Below are 20,175 nucleotides of genomic sequence, written 5' to 3' on the forward strand. Positions count from 1 at the left end.
GTAGCCTTTTCTTGTTGGATGTATGCTCCAGCATTCAATGTGCCACTACTCAGTCTTGTAACATCCAACTTCATTGTTTTCTGGGGGTTGAGATTTTTATATGAATATAGAAGGGATGCTCTGCTGGGTTGAAGATGGTTCCATCCAGCAGAGCTGAACAGTTTTCAAGAAAGAAATGAACTGTCTCCCTACCTTCTTTGAAGCCAACAGTTTGGTTTTGTTTCCAGGAGCAAATCATATGTTGGTTAATAATTATGATTCTCAATTCAATACCATGGGCAATGATAATCCTTACATTTCTTTCAAGTTTCTGGCTATGGATTGACCGTAGGTCTTGGGTTTTGGTATTGTCTAGACCTTTCTTTCTCTCCCCTCATCCACTCCAAGTCTTCATCAGTAGTCAAAAGTAGAGACTTCTTTCCAGAAAAAAATGTCTTCTTTGGGGCTGACCCAGTGGTATAGTGGTTAAGTTCACATACTCCATTTGGGTAGCCTAGGGTTCACAGGTTTGGATCCCAGGCACAGACCTAGCACCACTTGTCAAGCCACACTGTCCCACATACAAAATAGAAGAAGATTGGCAACAGTTGTTAGCTCAGGGGCAATCTTCCTCACACACACACACACACGCACAAACTCTCGTTAAATCCTTTCCAGTTTTAAGATTTTATCATTCTATACATTTCCCCCGTGAATCTTGGCTAAACTCCTCACTTAATCAAGTCCAAGTTTGTATGTACAACTAACGTGTTTCTCTATTTTACATATATAAATAAATTCAAATATATAATGAACTCTCTAGCAGTCTTTAGTATTTTGAAGTGTTGTCTTACCAAGAAAACCCTTTTACAGTTGACCAAATGTCCTGGGGGAGAAGGGTGGCAGGAAGCTAGTTAATCACATTATAGTTACTTTCTTAAAAGGGTGATAGGCATATGTTTCAAAAGATGTGGCATTATCATCTCTGAGTGGCACCTGAATCCAAATCTACTAATCTTTATTGAGGTCCTGTGATGTATCAAGCACTGTAATAGAAAGTAGACATATAGAGATGTGTAAAACATGGTCTTTTGCATTGGGTAATTCAAGGTCTTCCTCCAACTTCTACCACTGTTATGCGTGGAACTGGTGAGTCCAGTCTTTGGAATTTGTGAAGTCTCCCATATTGTTTAAAAGTCTTTTGACTCTCATACAAATGCATTTTATTCTCTCTTAGGATTACATCCTTTATGTCTCCCAGGAACTCTTTTGACTCTGAAGTTATATTGCACTGTTCTATGGGGGTAATAAGATTGGTGAGTGAGAGTCTTTGAAGAATAACACTAAATAGCCCAGAAACTAAGACAGAGCCTTCAGCACAGCTCTTGAGGCATCCTATAGGTAACCTCTGCTATGTAAAATGAGAATCTCAAATCCTGTTCCCTCAGGAAATACACCTGCTCTAGTCATAAGATTCAAAACATAACTAGACATTTCATCAACACATATGCATATATTATATTCTCTCAGGATACTTTTCCAATCCAGAAGTAAGATGATGAAGTTAAATTTCACTCTTCTTTGAGAGAAAAGTTTCACACAATTAGCCTTTGAAATACCTGTTCCCTAAAGTACCACAAAAACATTATCCCATGAAACAATGTTTCTGAGAAACACATATGTCCCTCCTCTTGATGATTTTTCTTATCACCACCAATAAAAATAAGAGCCATGTTGTTCTCTTCATGACCCTCAAAGAAAAATCAATCTTGACTTTCTCAATCTTGGCTTGCAACACCAAGGATACCAAACAAAGATAAAGTTCAAGGAGAGAAAGATCAACTACCTGCCCAAAATATTTAGTATAGCAATTCTGAGCTTTGGGTAAAAATTCAAATTCTCATGTTTGTTCACTAGAAGAAAAGAGGAGCTTTGTTATCAGGAAGCCATATCCAAGAAGTAAGTTGGTCCCACTAATACTTTGTTTGCTCCATATGAATTATTGTTCTCTTTACACAGATATTTGACAAGTTATTAGCAAAGCTGTGTTAGACTAGCACAGAGCCACATCAGATCTGTATTAACAGCCCCTGGACCATAATTTAGTAAGATTATGCCCCACTCTGTGCCATGAGTGGTGGACAATATTTCATACCACAAATGGTCAGAATGATGTTGGATCCAAAGTTTTGGCATGGCAGGATGCTGTCTGCCTCATTGTGATGATTTCAGACACAACATGTTGATTCCTGGCCATGGTAGGAGCTCAAGAAATCTTCTGTTCTCTTCCATTCAGGGGGTCTTGCTAGTTACACACTCAGCAAAATGCCCTGCTGAGCAAGGCATCACCTCTGGCATAACCCCATATTTGATACCTAAGGGATTTTTTTAACCGTATTTTTCCAAGAGCCCAACTTTTATAGCAGGAGAATCCATTCAGTTTTCTACTGCCTGTAGAAGAGGACAGCTCAGTGTTTCTGAAAGGATCATTCTCAAACAGGGGAGAGTTTGAGGCAATATGTCAGCAAGGTGGATTGGTAATTGGTGCTCCTTCCAGAGCCAGATAAAAGATGCAGTTGATTCAGATTCTGTCCTGTCCCTAGTACCATTTGGGAGCAGGATATACCCAGAACACAGCAGACAATGAGAAGTCATCAGAGATTTAGAACATGTTTAAGAACAAGGTCAAGAATTGGGTCATTACACAACATCCCCCCTTTGATTGTTAGAGGACAGATGCTCCATTAACAGAGGAATTTCCATTGACATTTTCAGGGACACATAAAATAATTGCCACCTGAATGTTTTTCCAGGCTTTCAAAGGAGTATAAGTAAGGCCTAAGGCTATATTCCATTCATGTCTTTAGTGACAGCTTCATTGTTAGTATATCTTGTATTATTAGTTTATTTTCAAACGGACACCTTCATATATTTTTCTAAAGTAGAAAGGAGCCATATTATGATCACCATTCTTAAGAGACTCACCTAAAATGTGTTCATTTAATCTCTCAATTACTTATAAACAGCTGTGGCCCACCCACCAAGTGCTGGATACTATGCTAGGCACCATTATGAAAGGTGACCATTCTCCACCCTCAAGAAGCACACAGTCTAGTGGACGAGAGAGCTGTAATACAGTCATAGATGAGAGTGGGGCAGTTACTGCACAAGCAGGAAGAGAGAAAGGAGGACATTCTATAAAAGAAACAGCACACACAAACTTACAGTGATTTACATGTCCCTGATATTTTGGGCAATTGCCAAGAATTGCAAAGAAAAGCACACAAAGAAGAAGTAGGAAGTGACAGCAAGTGTGGCTGAAAAAGGTAGATTGGAGTCAGATTGTAAAGAGCTTTGAACACTATGCTAAGTGGTTTGATCTGTGATTCGGAGGAGTCACTGTTAGTAGGAAGCTTGAAGTCAAGTCTCTTGATTCATAAGCATGGTTTTCTCTGCTAGATTGCACTCATCCCTCCAAATGCTAGTGACCACTACACTGCATTTGACTAAAGATCACTCAATGGAGATATATAAATTGCCTGTTAGAAGTGATTGGTGAGTTCTCTTATTATTATCTCCCTCTTACAGATGAGGAAACTGAAGCATAAAGTAGTTAAGTCACCAATCCTAGGTCACACAACTAGTTGGGTGATCCCAGGCACTCTGGCTTCAGAGTCTTTAGTCTCAACAGCAGCACATACCCTCCCTTGACCTAGAGATCTTAACATGTTTGTCTGTGGTCTACTGATGCTAGTGTCAGTAAGTAAAGGCTACCTTCCAGAATAGATTTGATAACTGGCCAAGTTTGAAACTGAACGGATTAATGTCTATGATAACACAGGTCTTGGGGTCAAGGAATGAAGGATGTTCCCTTGTCATGTCTCCAAATATCTTTTTCTTTATCCTTTCATGGCTCTCTAAAACCAGGTATCTGAACTGGGCAGCCTTGCTCTGTTAAGGGTAGAGAGTACTAGAAGGATCTTAAAAGAATGTTGACAGATTTGATGAGACCTCTGAGATACTACAAATATTGCAATTGTGTTTACTACCCAAGACATTGAACATTAAAGGTTGAAAATCTAAGAGAGATATTATGTACCTGATAAATTTTGGTTGTTTTGTTTCGTTTAAACATTCATGAATAGAATGGAAAAGACATAGCAATGTAAGTTGAAGTCAAAGCAGGATAGACAGGTTCTTCAAGTGTTTCTCTTTATGCATTGATACTAATAACGTCCAAACAGGCCCCAGGACTGTCTTCTGACTTTGTACTTACCAAAGAAGCAGAGTATCATTTTCCTTGGAAGCCCAAATATTAAATATACTCTTATAATGTGACTCAAATATTGTGGTTTTATAAATCATCTACTGTGTTTTGAATATCTGTGGCTCTTCAGTACCTTATTAGGAATCAATATTCGCTGGAAGTTCAACATCAAGACTTGTTGTGTGGGAGAAAGAAGAGTTACTCCAAAGGCTGGAAGCACAGTGGGAATTGTTACAGCAGGACATATCTAACGACATAAAGAAAAACTCAGTTAAGTGGTACTGGGATACACTGCAACTGCTGTGTGAGGCACTCATATCCCTTTCCTTAGCAGTGTTTGAGCAGAGACTGAATAACTATTGAGGGTGCTCCTAAGGTGGAATAAGAGTATGATATCTGAGGCTGGACTAGAACGGCCTCTGGAGGTGCCTCAAGCTCTAAAGTATTATGAAATAATTTACAAGCACTGGCCTGCACAAAGATCTTAGTATTCTTTTTTATCATACTCATTTATTCCATATGAAAAAAGATATTCGGTCCACTTTTAGGAAGTAGTCTCTTCAGGTTCTGTCTATCCTGCTTTGACTTCAACTTACATTGCTATGTCTTTTCCATTCTATTCATGAATGTTTAAACGAAACAAAACAACCAAAATTTATACCTCTGATATTTTTTATACCTCTGATATTTTAATATATGTTGAATACATAGATCTATAGGTATTATATATCTAGATATAGAGATTTATTTATTCATGTGTGTGTATATGGCAAACACCTTTACAGCATTTCATTAGTCCTCTGACCATATTTACAAGGTAGAACATGGAGATGTATTTCTATGATTATATTGTAGATGAAAAAACCGGGGCCCAAGATCTTCCCACATTCTCCTGTCTCTGATGCTTGTTGGTAATGGCCCTTTGAATAGAGTACTTTATTATATATGTGGACATTTTGTTCGGTTTTAATTACAATGAAAACTCCTTAAGGGGAGGGGCCATGGAACATACAGATAACTTTTTATGGAGAGTCTTTATCTTTTGTTTTGTTACTATAGAATGGATTGCTATTGGTCAAGCTACCCCTTTCCCGCACATAGCTAATATTTGAGAAGTACATGTCAAATTGACTTGTCCTATTTGGACTTTCCCAATCTCTTGGGTCAGATCGAAAGGAGACTATGCACAACTTACAGCTGATGAAGCAGTTATAAGTCAAAGTGTCTCAATAGCAGGGCACTTTTCAGACACCCTGGTACAACCAGTCGTAACGAGATAGAAATAACAAGATAAGTGTGTGTAGGTGACTAAATAGAACTTCCCTCCATAAATCAGCTCTTGCCTGGGTCATACAATAAATTCTCAGAAGCATTTGCAAAACTGGGTCTTGCTTTCGTTGCCTTAAGGTGGCTGCATAAAGCAGAGATGACTGCTAGATTGAAAGGAAAATTGGTTTGTTTTCCTGTTGCAATGCTGAGAGGCTGTGATAATGGTTTGGTTAGACCCTGCTAGAGAGCCTAAAAGAAGATTTGAAGTCTACTTGGAAATGAGCTTGATTGAGGAGTCAAGTTCCTTCTGCTTTGGCTTTCCTTGTACAAGAAATCTCACCCAAGGATCAACTATATATTTTTCAGGGTCATGGTTTTGCAAAAGACTGGGCCATTTTCTCCAAGTCACTGATTTCCCTAAGAACTGAGTGTCTTCTTAGAACTGCTCAAGTTCCCAAGGCACCTTGGTAGACATTAAATCAAGTAAACTCACTCCCAAGGGCCTGTCTGTGTTCCTAGCCAGCACAGGGTTTATCTCTTGCCGTAAAGATTCATTTACAGTACCCATCGGTCATTCTCTAGGCTATTAATTAAACAAGCACACATCAGTGACAGCTGCCCTTCTCTTTCACTGCTGAGCGACCAAAAAAATTGGCCTGTGCCAACTCTGGTGAAAATTCCACCTTTTTTTTCAGCTAAGTATCACTTCCTCCCTTGCTCCAAAGCAATGCTTGGTATGCTGATGCCACTGTTGCTATGGATTCTCAAGATGGCACCAGGAAAGTGAGTTATTGAACTCATATCTCTGTTTGATGCAGCTTCCCTGAGTGTCAAAAGATGGATACAAGTTTTCAGGCACTCCTGTGAGACAGAAGTTTCTTCAGCAATATACTTCATTGTTAAAACATGGGAGAAGAGGTAGAGAAGGTTTGCAGTAGGTGGATTTCTGCTCACTCCTACATACTGCCTTTCCTTGGCGGAGTACTTCTGGGGATTTTATTTTTCAATCATTCATTCACAGCAACTCCATAGGAGGTTCTATGATTAACCTTATTTTTCAGAGATGAAGAGACTAGGTCAAAACAGTGAAGTGTCATGCCCATGACCAGATGGCTGAGAAGAATCCAGGCCCAAGGCTTAGACTCTGGTCTTCCAATCGATGTCGTGTCTAACGCTCTGTCTTCTACTCCATGGCTGCCTTCTCAGTTCCACGAAGGGAATCAAAGCCTGGAAGGATAAATACCAACAATGAGAGTAAAATTAATAATTGATTTTTAAGCACTTGCTATGGGCTAGATACTGTGCTAACAACTTGACATGTCCTATTGCTTCTATTCTTCACAATTTTGGAGGGCTATCATTATGTCCATTTAAAGAAGAAACTGGGTTTCAGAGAGCATAAGTGACTTCCTCAAAGTTACACCGATTGGTAGAGACTGAATCCATCTCCAGACCTAGGTGTTGAGCCATAGAATTTGCTGGCGCCATACAGCTAAAAGCTGGGAGAAAAATCAGGGCATTGTGAAGGATAAAAGATCTGAGTTGGAGTTCTCACTCTGCTGCTATTCATCTGTGTTGTCTCGGGCAATCCATTAACCCTTCAGACTCTTGGCTTCTTATTATAAAATGGGGCTGGTACTATTTGGCCTGATATCTCACAGAGAAGGATACGTCAGGCCAGACATGCGTAGGGTCTCTCTAAACTGGAGAGCACCATCCAAAGGCAAGGTACCACTCTTAGTGTTAGAATTGGGACTACAGCTAGTGTCCTGACCCCTCACAGCACTGCCCAGAAAGTCTGGGTGCTTCCCTCAGTCCCATACTCCCTCCACAGCTGCCAGACCAGCTTGGTTTAAAAAAGCTTGGTTCTTAGCGAATGTGTCCATAAGAGTATCTCCCTTTTCTTACAGTATAAAAACTCGTTAAGCTTCCCTTTACAAAGAGTGTATTTTCAAGCTCCCTCTCATTGGCTGCTGGGCAAAGCAATTGTCAGTCAACAAACCAGGTGGATAGAGTCACTGCTCTGAGGGTTTTATATTTTGAGAATGACTTGCAACTTTCCTTGCCCTGGAGTAAACAGGACTTTCACAGGGAAGGTCTTGGGGCAGCTTGTGGCCAAGACAGAATGAATTTGCTCTTGTGTTCAAGGTCATCGACGATCATAAGAGCTGCCATTTACCAAGTGCCCCCTATGGGACAGGTGGATTAAGAATATTATTTATAAACCTCAGATAGCCCTGTGAAGTATTTTTATTCCCATTTACAAAGGAAGAAAGTGAGGCTCTGGGAGAATTGCTCAGGACCTCAGAGCTAGTAAGTTTCCCACTGGTCTTCCTGCCAAGTCAGTCATTCTGCATCATCCAAACAACTAGCCAGTTTCAAGGTCTCGCCCCTCATCCAGTGCCTCCGCTCCCTTCTTGCCGATCATGAGACCCGCTCAGGGCCTGGAGGGCTGCACCAACAGGAAAGAAATCCTGCCTTTGCTAAAACTCACACCCACACTTGGGCTGGAGCTGAGCTCTCACCAGCCTCCCCCTCTACTTTCTTTTTTTGACAGTTTATCAAAGCCTTTGCTTCTTTCATATTCATTCACTCCCGGGTTTCTATTTAGTTGTGATGATAGATAAAATATTTTCTGAAAGGTTGATGCCTTGGAGTATAAATGAGGAATTTATGGGAAATAAAGACGCCACAGGGACTGGCCCGGTGGCGCAGCGGTTAAGTGCGCACGTTCCGCTTCTCAGCCGCCCGGGATTCGCTGGTTCAGATCCCGGGTGTGGACGTGGCACTACTTGGCACGCCATGCTGTGGTAGGCATCCCACAAATAAAGTAGAGGAAGATGGGCACGGATGTTAGCTCAGGGCCAGCCTTCCTCAGCAAAAAGAGGAGGATTGGCAGATGTTAGCTCAGGGCTAATCTTCCTGGGGAAAAAAAAAAAAAGAAGCTCCAAAATGTTGTAGGAATTGAAATATACAAAATATTAATTTTCAGTCTCATTTACAGGTCTCCCATCACCTTATTTTGGAATATCAAGATAGGTCATTTGGCTATGGAATTGTTCAGTAATAACCAGAATCTATTTAGAGAGCTCGAAAGGGTAAAATGCACAGAGGGAGAATATATTTTCAATAACTTGTTTTCTTTTCAATTTTCAATTTTTGAAAGAAAGTTTTTAGAAATTTTTTTTAATTTCTCTAAATTTCATCCCCGTTAAGGTAAATTTCTAACAATAAAAATGACACCTTGATATCTTTCTTTCCAGTCCAGCCCCGTGGTGTAATGGTTAAATTTGGCACCTTCCTCTTTGGCAGCCCAAGTTCATGGATTCAGTTCCTGGGCGTGGACTTACACCACTCAACAATGGCTATACTGTGGCAGTGACCCATATACAAAATAGAGGAGGATTGGCACAGATATTAGCTCAGGGCAAATCTTCCTCAGCAAAAAAAAAAAAAAAACCTTTCTTTCATAACTTTAATCACAGGAGATTAGTGGGAATTATTATTATTCCTAGCCTTATAGAACCACATAGTAAATCATAGCTCTTCCTTTCCAAAATAACGTTTATCAATGAGATACGTTGTCTATCTCATAATCATAACCACATTCACATCTGAGATAGCTTAAATGCAAATGTCTGCAAATGACACAGCCTGACTCAGAAAGAGAATAGAGTCCACATGACATTCTGTGAATCCTTTTTGTCGATGGATTTGGCATTTCTCTTGTAGCATTTCTTTATAGTTAAGAACAGTCGATTGACTTGCAAACTGTATGAGCCTCTGTAACCTTTGGTGAGGTAAGGGGGCTTAGAGCTCCACTTCCATGCGTTTTGCATTATTTTTCCTGCTTCGGAGGAAAGAAGCTCTATTCCCATGCTGGAGCTTCCTGCCCAGGGACCCTGCTTTCTCTGTGGCCAGCTCTGGAGAGCTGGAAATCCAGCCGGGCCGAGACAACCAACAGCAGAGACATGGGACACATCCTCAGCTCTTTGGAACTTCACTGTTGTTATTATGGTGACGGTTCTTATTTAGGAACAAAGACTTCAAGGGGGACGGATCAGCTGGCTGCAAGGAGGATTTTAGGCTTCTTGTCATAAGCAGATCATCAGGCTAACAGGTTACCTGTAGAGAGTGTCTGCCGTTCACTGAGGACACCTCTGTCAGAGCTGCTGTGAACACAGTCCCAGTGATGGATTTTATAATCCAAACGAGGTAGGCATTACATAATTTTTGGTGGGGAAGAAGGAGTGGGGAAGAAAGAGAGAACAAAGAATTTAGTGATACAAACAAAGCAGGAAGCCAAAGAAAACATCTTTCCGCAGCCAAAATAGTTTCCTATTTAGAGAACTGGTGTCTCCTAATTAACCACAAATAACAAAAAATAAAGTAAGACTAAATGGCCAGGTACCCAAATAGCAGGGGCAGGGAAATTAGGGCCAGGAATTCACACTCTGCAATTTGAGAAAGGAGAGAGGCAAACAGAAGTTGGAAATGCCAATGTCTGTTTGAGGAAATAAAAGGAAGAGATTTCTGTAAGCATCCCACAGAAACGAACATTTCTGTGCAATGCTGAGGACACTCATTGAAGGTTATCAACTTTGCAATTTCTCTAGGAACTGGAGGAATGCTCCATGGAGTCAAGAGCAGCATATAATGAAGCATTCCGTTTGTTTACTTTGGTGGGTGTAAGTTGACTTACCAAGCAATGCTCTGATTGGGCTAGAGGCCAGCACTGTTTCAGCAGGAAAAAGGACTCTTCCCCTGGGGCAAGCCTTTCTCAACCTTCTTGCTCTCAGAGAGGTCCTGAGATGTCTGTAGGAGAAGTATAAAATTTGTCAGCATCGTTGGCAAATTCCTGAAGTAGAGCTGGGCTACCTAGAATACTGCCCCATCTTTAGGGATCTGAAAGGAGCCTGAAGGATGTTGTAAGAGAGATTAAAGGGCTCGTTAGAGAAGAGATCCCATCAGCATGTACAGTGCAACATCCCCAGACTGCTCCGCCATTGTCAGGGCAGGTATCAGAGGCTGATTTCCCCTCTTGCCAGGACGAGCATTGTTCCTTTGGCTTGCCAGTCTCGGTCCTCATGCCATTGCATGCCCAGGAAGCACCCTCTAGGGTTGATGCAGATCCAAGGTGTCAAACCCAAGTGGTAAGGGAACCCTAAACCTCGCCTTCTGGGAGCTGTGCTGTGGTCCACAGATTGGCTGAGGATGCTTGCTCTGAGTGCCACCCACTGGTGACGGAGGCTTCCTGAAGGAAGCGGGTCTCAGCCACAGGCCCTTGAGCGCTCTCAGGGATCGTGCCAGGTTAGTCAGCTGACTTATCTTCTTCAGCCTCCACCCACATTTATGCCCAGCAGGTCCTTCTCTCCCGCCTCGAAAACTGAATGGGCGTGATGAGGGGCCTGGCAATTGCGGTCATGAGTGACAGATACAAGTTGAGTTGATGAGTGGCGGCACATATGCAAACTCAGCCAGAGTGACATTCAGCTGAGTCTTAGGCATTCACCTGAGCCCTGACTGAGTCAGTCACTCCCAGATCTGAGCAATGAGAGAACCCTCCCATGGGGAAGCCCGGCATCTGGATCAACCTGGGAAGCAGCCAGAAAGAGAAGAGTGGCCCTGTGACTGATTAATGTCCAAAGACAGAAAAAAGAAACACAAAAAATGATTGCAGCTTCACTTCCAATGAGCCAGTGAATCCCTTCAGGTCTCATAGCAAAGCGTGCCGGTGGAGCTGGCCTCACCCGCTTTCTTTCCCATTTGTGACTTTTATTTCCCCTCATTGCTGAATTTCTTGGCAAACTGACTACCTCAGATGAAAGCAAAAAAAAAAATACCCTCGAGGTCAGAAGAAAGTGGTTGGAAAAGAACCTACACACCCCTACTCCTGAGACCCATTCCCTGGGGGGAGGTCATGATGCCTTCACTTAGTCTGTTTGCAAACACACTGGATTGCTCTGCCAGTGGTTTGGGGCTGCTGCCCAGCCTCCCAGGCAGGAGTCCCACGCCTCCCTCCTGCACAGTAATCCTCGCGTGGTAGCCTGGGAGACTGAGGAAGGTTATTTCAGCAGAAACAATTCTCCCGAGGAGACAAGTCCTACCAGCTAGGAGTTTTGTTCAGCTTTTGCTTGCTGAGGTCCCAGCCTACTCCCCACCCTATATTCACTTTCCTTCTGACCCCTTGGCGGATAGTATTGCTTTCTCCCATGCAAGACTCCTTCACCTTCAGGCAAAATAGGCCAAGACCAAACCAGTTTCACATTTTAGAGTGTGATTTTGTAAGAACTTCCAACTAGGGCAGCCATGGGCAACCTCTTCAAAGGAACAGGAGGAGTTGTCTTCTCCCAAATGCCATTGTAATGGCTTCCTTTGGTGGCCAGATCTATGGACAGTCAGAACACATTGGGTATCTCTACTCTGATGAGCAAAACCCAGCTCACTTCTTTTTTTTTTCCTGTTTTTCCCTTGAGGATCCAGGGAATTGCTAAATATGTCACACAATCCTGCCATGTCTCCTTCAGAAAACTTGGAGCCATCTCCCAGGGGAGCAACAGTTCACTGTGCCATGAGCATCCTCTATGCTATGGAAGGAGGTAGAAGAGAAAGCTATGCCTTTCATACTGCCAGTTCCATACCCAGCCTTTCCTGGGCATGATAATGCTCAGTGCAACCAGAGGAGGAGGGGCTGTGATGTCCAAGGAGAGAACGGTTGGCACAGGCTATTTGAAGGAGATTATCCTGAAGCTGTAGTTCAAATGTCATACAACCATTTATTCAGCAAGTGTTTATTGAGTATCTATCATATGCCAGGGTCCTAGAGCTATGGAAGCTATGGAACTACTACTGCAAAACCTGGGAAGTTAAGAGTCAAAGGCAAGACCCTCAAGACCAGTGAAGGTTCTATGCTCAGGGCAGACATCCCTTGGCCCCAGCCAGCTCCTGCTGTGGGGGACTGCTCCCCTTTCTGGCTTCTCCCAGTGGGAGGAAGAGACAAGGTATGAGGAGCAAGGGTGCAAGAAGTTTCTTCTCCTCAGGGAGGTCAGGCTTTGGAGAATTCCTTCAAAAGTCTCAGTTGGCCTTAAATGTCCCCAAATGTGCTTGCTCTTGTATAAGCCCCCTTTCTCTATGCACGTTCAGTCTCTGAGCAGACAGATGGCCTGAAAATAAGAATCTTTAAGAAAGTAGGGCTGTTCTTTCATTTCCCTTGTTTTTTTCTCTATTTAATTTCCTCTCTTCACTTCCTTCCCTTTTATCCTGCCACACTCTTGTCACCTCCCGGGAAACTTAGTGCTCCTCCCTGCCTACGGGATGGAGCTCAAACTTCTCAGCTTGGCCTTCCACGGAGCGCAGGCTCAGTGTAGGATTGTGGAATACGGTGTCAAAATGAACCCTTGTGTTAGTCTTTTTCTGTGCCTATATTGCATAGGAGTTGATGGACTGCTTTTTCTGGAAACTTGAGGATTAGTATTTTCCTTCAAAATCAAGTTTTACTTTTTGCTTAGAGCCTGCTGAAGACTAAGGTCCTCTTCCCCACCCCTAAACCCAGGCAAACCCAATAGGCACATGTGAGCAGGCCTTCTCCTGAGTCCAGGCTCTGACCCTCGGAACCAGATGAAATAGTGTGCTCTCATGTTTCTCAGCGAGGGCTGTCTTCCCTGCCCTCTTCTCGTAACTGCACAATGATAACGATCCTCCATACTTTAATATGCAGATAAATTATTAACAGTGGGTTGTACCTTTTCCCAGGCTGTAAAAAGATGATTGGTTAGAGTCCCAACGTTCTCCTCATCACTGTAGAAATGTAGAGGAGGATGTCATCTCAGGCCACTTGCCTCTGAGACTCATAACAAAGATGTGTCAGGCTCCAGCCAGGAGCATAAGTGGGGTGACAGATGGCAGGAAGCCCACAGGTAAGAGACTTTGGTCACTTTCACCTTTCTTCATCAGTTTTGATTCTTTCCTTTCATCTTTCTTTTCTGGGACTGGAAATGGGCAGGGGGCGAGGGTATGATTAGGATGTCAGTGGTTGCACAAAGGTCTTAGGGAAAGCTCAGTGTTTTAATAAGTGAGGGGCAAGGAAACAGTGTGTTAACATACAGACCAACATGAAGGTCCACGCCACTCTAGACCTCAGTGTTCCGGGGAGAAAGTGTGGACCTGGTGTGCGAGCAAAGGTCAAAAGGCCAGCATGATAACACAGTGGCATGGTCACGTGACAGCCCAGTCCTGGGGAGGTGGGGAGGGGAAGCTGGGAGGGAATGAAAGATGCTGGAGTCAGGATGCATTGCACTGATATGGACTGGGGACATTGCCAGATCTCACTGGAAGGCAGAGAGGCAGACAGAGGCCAGCCAATGAACTGTGAAGGGCCACGGGAGTCCATGCCAGGATGAAGTCTGGGTGATTCGGGCTGAGTTTTTTTTTTTAATTTTTTTTATTTTAACAGACCTCATTTTTAAAAGCAGTCAGGTTTTATAGAAAAATTGAACAGAAATGACAGACAGTTTTCATATCCTCTTCTCCTCTACATACAGATTCCTCTATTATTAATGTCTTGCATTAGTGCGATCCATTTATTACAATGATGAACCAATGTGGATACATCAGTACTGACTTTAGTAGTTTACATTAAGCTTCACTCTTTGCGTTGTAGAATCCTATGGGTTTTGACAAATGGATAATGTCGTGTATACACCATTACAGTATCGTACAGAATAGTTTCACCGCCCTAAAAATCCCACGTGCCCCACCTATTCATCCCTCTCTCCTTTTCCCCTAAACCCCTGGCAACCGCTGATCCTTTTACTCTCTCTCTAGTTTTACCTTTTTCACCGTGTCATATAGTAGGACTCATACAGAATATAGCCTTTTCAGATTGGTTTCTTTCACTTAGCAGTATGGTTTTAAAGCTCCTCCACGTCTTTTCATTACTTGAGAGCTCATTTCTTTTTAGTGCTGATCAAGATCTTATTGTATGGATGTACCAAGGTTTATTTATCCATTTGAGCAGACTTGTCAGTGAAATAAAAGGCAGAAGCAATGGGAGGGGTGGATGAAGAGAAAGCGGCAAGGGCTACAGAACATGATAGAAGCAAGAAGGAGGAAGGTTTGGAGAAGTAGAAAAATAAACACGGATGCAGAGGCCTGCACTGGCCTAAGGCAGGGTTCTGGAGACCAGTGATCTGTGGAAGAGGCCAGCTCCTCACTGATCCCCACCAGGCCTTTCCTACTCCTACAGACAAAACCTTAAGAAGGCAGAAACCATGTCAGTTTCATCCTGAGAGCCGAACACATTGCAGACATCCGATACATATTTGTTGAACCAACTAAACCTCCAATGCCTTTTCTAAAGAGCAAGTTTGCCCAGACACCAGAAGATATGAAGCCCCTGAGATTGGCCAGGCATCTCAGACAGGTCTCAACTGCTCCCTCAGCTGAGCCCCTCCATGCCATGGGGTCAGGCAGAGCTTGCCTGGGACATTTACCTCCTCAACCAAGAATGCATCTCTCTTGCCACCATTTGTACCTGCCTTGTGAGATATTCTGTGGATAGAACCACAGCCAAACTATAGAGAGGCAGGCAAAACAAGGGAGATTAGGTCAAACTAACATACCAGATAAAAAGGAATTCTCACCACGGATTTGGAATCCAGCTCTCCATGAGCTCATTTTTCAACTCAATTACAAGGCAGCAGAATTAGCCCAAACAACCTTCATGGAATGGGAAGAGCTAACAGGGTGATTCAGCTAAGAAAGAGCTGTAAGAGGAAGATGAGCCAGGCCCTCCACATGCTCACACTGGGGAGGAAAGAAAGTCTGTGCCACAACAGTAGCAGTCCACATGTGGGAGCTGTTGGAGCCCAGCCGGAGGGGGGCAACTAACAGTCTGGTAGAAGTGGATAGCTCTCCAGGGGAGCTAGTAAGTCAGCTCAAAATTTGCGGGACCAATAGAAATTCACCAGTTGGAATTCACTAACTCAGTGCTGCTCCCTGGGCAAAAGAGTTTATCACCCAGACTTGTGTGTTGGTGGAAGGTCACTGCGTAAAATCAGGTCCTCTCCCAGGGTATGATACTGGCATTCCTTGTACCCATATCACTTTCTCTTGGTGTGATAAAAAGGATGAAAGAGCCCGATAAGATGATGAGGGTATTTTGCTTTGGGTCCGTTCGTATCCTACCCATGTTCGTGTTCATAGGACTTAAACAGCCAGCACAGGGCGGAGAGCTCTTGAGAATTTCTTTCTAAGGGAAAAGGACTGGTGGCTGCTTGGCCTGAAGGCTGTTTTGAACGATGGGGCTCATCCAGAGACACACATTTCGCTCCTTGTCCCCACTGTTGTATAACTAGAGGAGCGGAGAGAAGTGTGGACAGTTAATTAGATGCAGAGGGTAGAGGTGGGGGCATTGGGTGGGGCAAGGAGTAACTGCCTTCCCACCTTGAAGCCCCCTAAATGGCAAACCCTGAGGAAGGAAGACATATCCATGGGGGGCGAGGGGTGGTGGGGGAGGCCAGTGTTGATTCTGTGTGTTCCCAAGGCACTGGCCTCAGAGCTTCTTCAACCACAGGGGCAGCAGAGGTGGCCCAAACACCTCCGTGTAACCAGAAACACAAGCAGGGGAGAATCAGGCTCAAATGGCAGCATAGCATCTGCCTTGAGGACAGCTGGCCTCTCCTACCACACCAGTACCTGGCCATGTCTGCTGCACCTGGCCAGTCTCCAGGGTATTTCTTGCACAGATGGGACCCCAGAGAACTACCACTAAGTTCTCTGTATCCAAATATTTCTTTGAGAAAGATAGTGTCTGTGTCTCCGCACAAGCTGTCCGTTTTCTTGGGGCATCTGCTATTTGGGTGCTCCCCAGCACAGAATTTTCATCTTAATTACTTGCTCTTTTGCATTTGTCTCCATGTGGGAGGACTGCTTGTGGAAATTCAGGACAAAGTCCAACGTTTGGTCATAGTGGAGAGAAAAAGAAGGGACAGTGCTAAGCTTGGTTACTCTCTCCTGGGAATGGGCAGCACTCACCACACACATCTTCTCCCTCTCTCCTCCTCGCATTCACACTTTGTCTCCCTGGCTTTCCAGAACACTCTAGACTTGCCTCCTTTTTTCATCTTAGTCTACACCCTTCCTTCCCACCCACCCTGTTTCTTAGCCACAGACATTGAAGTACATCTAAATATCCACCCATAAGGAAGGTAAAACCTCAGTGAGGGGCCCCAGGGAACTAGGAAGCTAGGAGCTGGGGGAGAGAGGAGGACACAGAACTGAGAATGCAGAGGTTGGCACCAGCTCTTTCACAAGGAGCCCTGAATTTCGAGGGAGATTATAGGACTGATACTCATGACAGACCCCAGAGCCATGCCCTGACTGTTTATAATATTAAAATGGTGAATCATTTATTCATGTATTCTCTCCACAAACGTTGATGAGGCACCAATTATATGATGGAGTAGGCCTTGACAACACACAGATAAATGACATAAAGTCCTTGTCCCCAAAAAGCTTGTGGGTGACACTAGCACATGGACTAATAATGGCAATAATGTGTGTGATGAAGTCTATGGTCCTGAAAGACACTAAGGGAATGGTCTGCAAGAGAAAGCCCAGAACCCCAATGGGCTGATCTAGAAGAATTCATAAGGACTTCATGCCTGATCTGAGTTTCGAAGGTAAAGTAGGGAGGAAGGCACTGGATGGTATGTTCCCGGCAGGAGGAGCCTGAGTATAAGCAAAGGCTTGGAGAAAGAGGGGTGGGATTGGGGAACCAGGGTGTAAAGTGGCTGGACCCCTGCATGTGCAGGCTGGGGAGACGTGAGACCTGAGAAGGCAGAGCCACCTCAGATGGACTTTGAGGCCAGAAAGGAGGCTGAGGTTACGGAAAACTATGGAAGGCCTGTGGACAGGAGAGACATACAATCAGATTTGCACCTACAGAAGAAAAGTCCTGGCTGCAGTGTGGAGAACAGCTGGAGGGAACGAGACAGGAGACACGGAGAGCGCTTAGGAGGCTGTTACAACAAAATCAGCGAGAATGACGTTCCTTGGAAGGCCCTTTCTCCACACCTGTCCTCCTCAGACTTCCTGAAAGACGAGAAGGCAAGCCAGTGAAAAAGGCTTTCAGGAAAATAACTCATTCTTCAATTGCGTCGTTTTTGTGCTGTCAGTGACTATAATGGCTTTGTTTTACAGTCACTGTCGTGTAAATATTTCCTCCTGATAAAAGTGAGCTGTTTGTCCAATAACCATGCCTGCTTCTGCCCAGTATTTGCCCATCGCCAGGCCCAGGGTCCCAGCTGCCTGGCACATCCTCACAGCCTCTGTCGGGAGGAAGTTTCCTCTATGATGAGAAGCACAGAAACTCAACTGTGCTTCTAGGCTGGTTCTAACACAGGGTGGCAGAAAAAGATGAGCTAGGCTATGGCCTCACGAGGGAGACATCATGGACCACCAAGGAATTCATGTATTCATTTCTCTTTACCCCAGGACTGTGCTCAAATTAGCTTATGTCAAAGAAAAAACATTCAATTGTTTAGACCAAAACAGAATTATTTTTAAACACTGTATTTAAGAAGACAGGTTCTGAAACAAACTTCCTACCACATGTTAGCTATGTGGCATTGGGAAAGCACTTAATCTCTCTGTGCCTCAGTTTCCATATGTAATATAGGATAATTATATTGCCCACCTGTAGCAGTTTGCTGGGGCCACCACAACAAAGGACCAGAGACTACGTGGCTTAAGCAACAGAAATGTATTGTTTCACAGTTCTGGAGGCTAGTGATCCAAGATCAAGGTGTCGGCAGGGTTGGTTCCTTCTGAGGGCGGGTAGCTGCCTCTCACCTAGCTTCCGGTGGTCTGCTGACAGTCTTTGGTGTTCCTCAGCTTGTAGATGGATCACTTGATCTCTGCCGTCATCTTCCCAGGGCGTTCTCCCCATATGCATGTTTACGTCCAAATTTCCCTTTTTTGTAAGGACACCAGTAATATTGGATTAGAGTCCATCTAAGGACCTCATTTTGACTTGATTACCACTGTAAAGACCCTATCTCCAAGTGAGGTCACATTCTGAGGTACTGGGGGTTAGGACTCCAACATGTGAATTTCGAGGGGACACATTTCAACCCATAATACCACCTAATGAGAATTTTCAATGAGAATTAATTAAATGAATTAAATCTTGTAAACTAATGCCTGGCACTTAGAAGCTCCCAATAATGTTAGATCATGCTGGGTGTAAATTAAAAGCTCCCAGGTTAGTGGATGTCAGGGTTGAAATTGAGCTGATTTGCACCAGTATGGCCTGACCAGTTACTTCCGGCTTGTGTCTTTTTTTATTGGTCAGGGCTTATAACCATACCAGGTAAATATTTTGAATAACACACCTAGCTAAAAGGTGCAAGATGAGAAGAGGTCAACCCAATGAGGGCTGTGATTTTTCTTCCCCATTCTCCAGGCCATGTATACCGCACAATGCAAGTAGCCCCAGAGGGAACAAAACCACTGTCATTTCTATGAGAGAGGAACCAGTGAAGGCCCTGTCTTCCTGATGAGCCCACAAAAGCCAGCTTCTCCCTGTGGGTAGCTCGCTCACCTGGGAAGGTGGGGGCCCCACGCTGGGCCTTGGAGATGAAGTCAGCTGAATTGTGTCCTGGATGCACTGACCCCAGGCTGCTGGGGGAGCAGCTGACGTGAATAGAAGTGTTTGCTCACCTCAGTTCACTTCAGAATCAGCCCTTTAAAAAATAAATAAGGTGTGTTGATCTTTTGTGAGGATGGTTAAACAAATCAGGTGGCCCAAACTGAATTCCAGGTAAAGAGGAAACCTCAGGAGGCGAGCTGCTGAAGTCAGCAAGAGCTGCACTGGGGGACCCGGTGGCCTCTTGTAGAGCTTTCTGGGCACAGCAAGGTTCTTCTTCTTAGTGAGCCCCCGACAGCTCTTGGTGGCTGCCCCAGATGACTGCAGTGGCAGGGGATTAAGGAAAAAGCATGTGCCTGGGAGAGGAGGTAGCTAACACAGTAAGCCAAAATTAAGCTGAGCTGCCAAGGGAAAAATGATTGGGGATATATAGTTTCAACTGAGGAAGGTACCAGAAAGGATGTCGCCCACAGAGAGGCTTTGAGGGGGTGGGCTTTGCCCGTGACTGACCTCCTATAACCCTCATCCCAGAAACACTGACTTCCTGACCTCCAAGGCCAAGGCAAGGTCACTCTCTCTCATGCCCCTTGAAGTCCTGTGTCTGCCTTCACCAGGTAAACAGGAAGGCTTCTGTGCTTCAGTAGGAAAACCATAGACTGGGAGGCAGGATATCTGCTCTGATTCTGCTCTCCCAAAGCTGTGTGACCTCGGACAAGTAGTTTAACCTTTCTGGGCTCAGTTTTCTCATCTATTATTTGAGGCGCTTGGCATCATGGACTCTTCACGCTGAAAGGGATCTTAGGAATCCAGTCCAGTCCATTTGGCGGATAAACCAAAAGCTGAGGAGTTAAGTGAGTTGTTCACAGTCATGTGTTAATGAGGGGACAGGTACCTAGGACTCAGGTGTCCAGACTGCTACCTGGGACCTATTCCATTAACAGTAATGATCCCTCATCTGTTTATAGTGCCAGAGAGCTTACATCCACCCCTCGTAACAACCTTCTGAAGTAGT

General features: G+C 44.1%; 1 protein-coding gene across 6 annotated transcripts in view; it reads left to right on the top strand.

Annotated features, from left to right (window-relative positions):
• The window catches only part of PRLR (prolactin receptor), a 154,699-nt gene that overhangs the window by 25,520 nt on the left and 109,004 nt on the right, over positions 1-20,175 (top strand). For 2 of the 6 annotated variants that reach the window (XM_070519791.1, XM_070519788.1), the window contains exon 1: positions 13,332-13,431. The exons of the other annotated variants lie outside the window; for them this stretch is intronic. The gene's annotated coding sequence lies outside the window, so the exon portion shown is untranslated. Of the gene's footprint in view, positions 1-13,331; positions 13,432-20,175 lie in introns of those variants that run through there. 6 annotated transcript variants of the gene reach the window in all.

Source organism: Equus asinus, chromosome 10 (genome assembly GCF_041296235.1).
Source record: "Equus asinus isolate D_3611 breed Donkey chromosome 10, EquAss-T2T_v2, whole genome shotgun sequence".
In the NCBI taxonomy this organism is placed as follows: domain Eukaryota; kingdom Metazoa; phylum Chordata; class Mammalia; order Perissodactyla; family Equidae; genus Equus; species Equus asinus.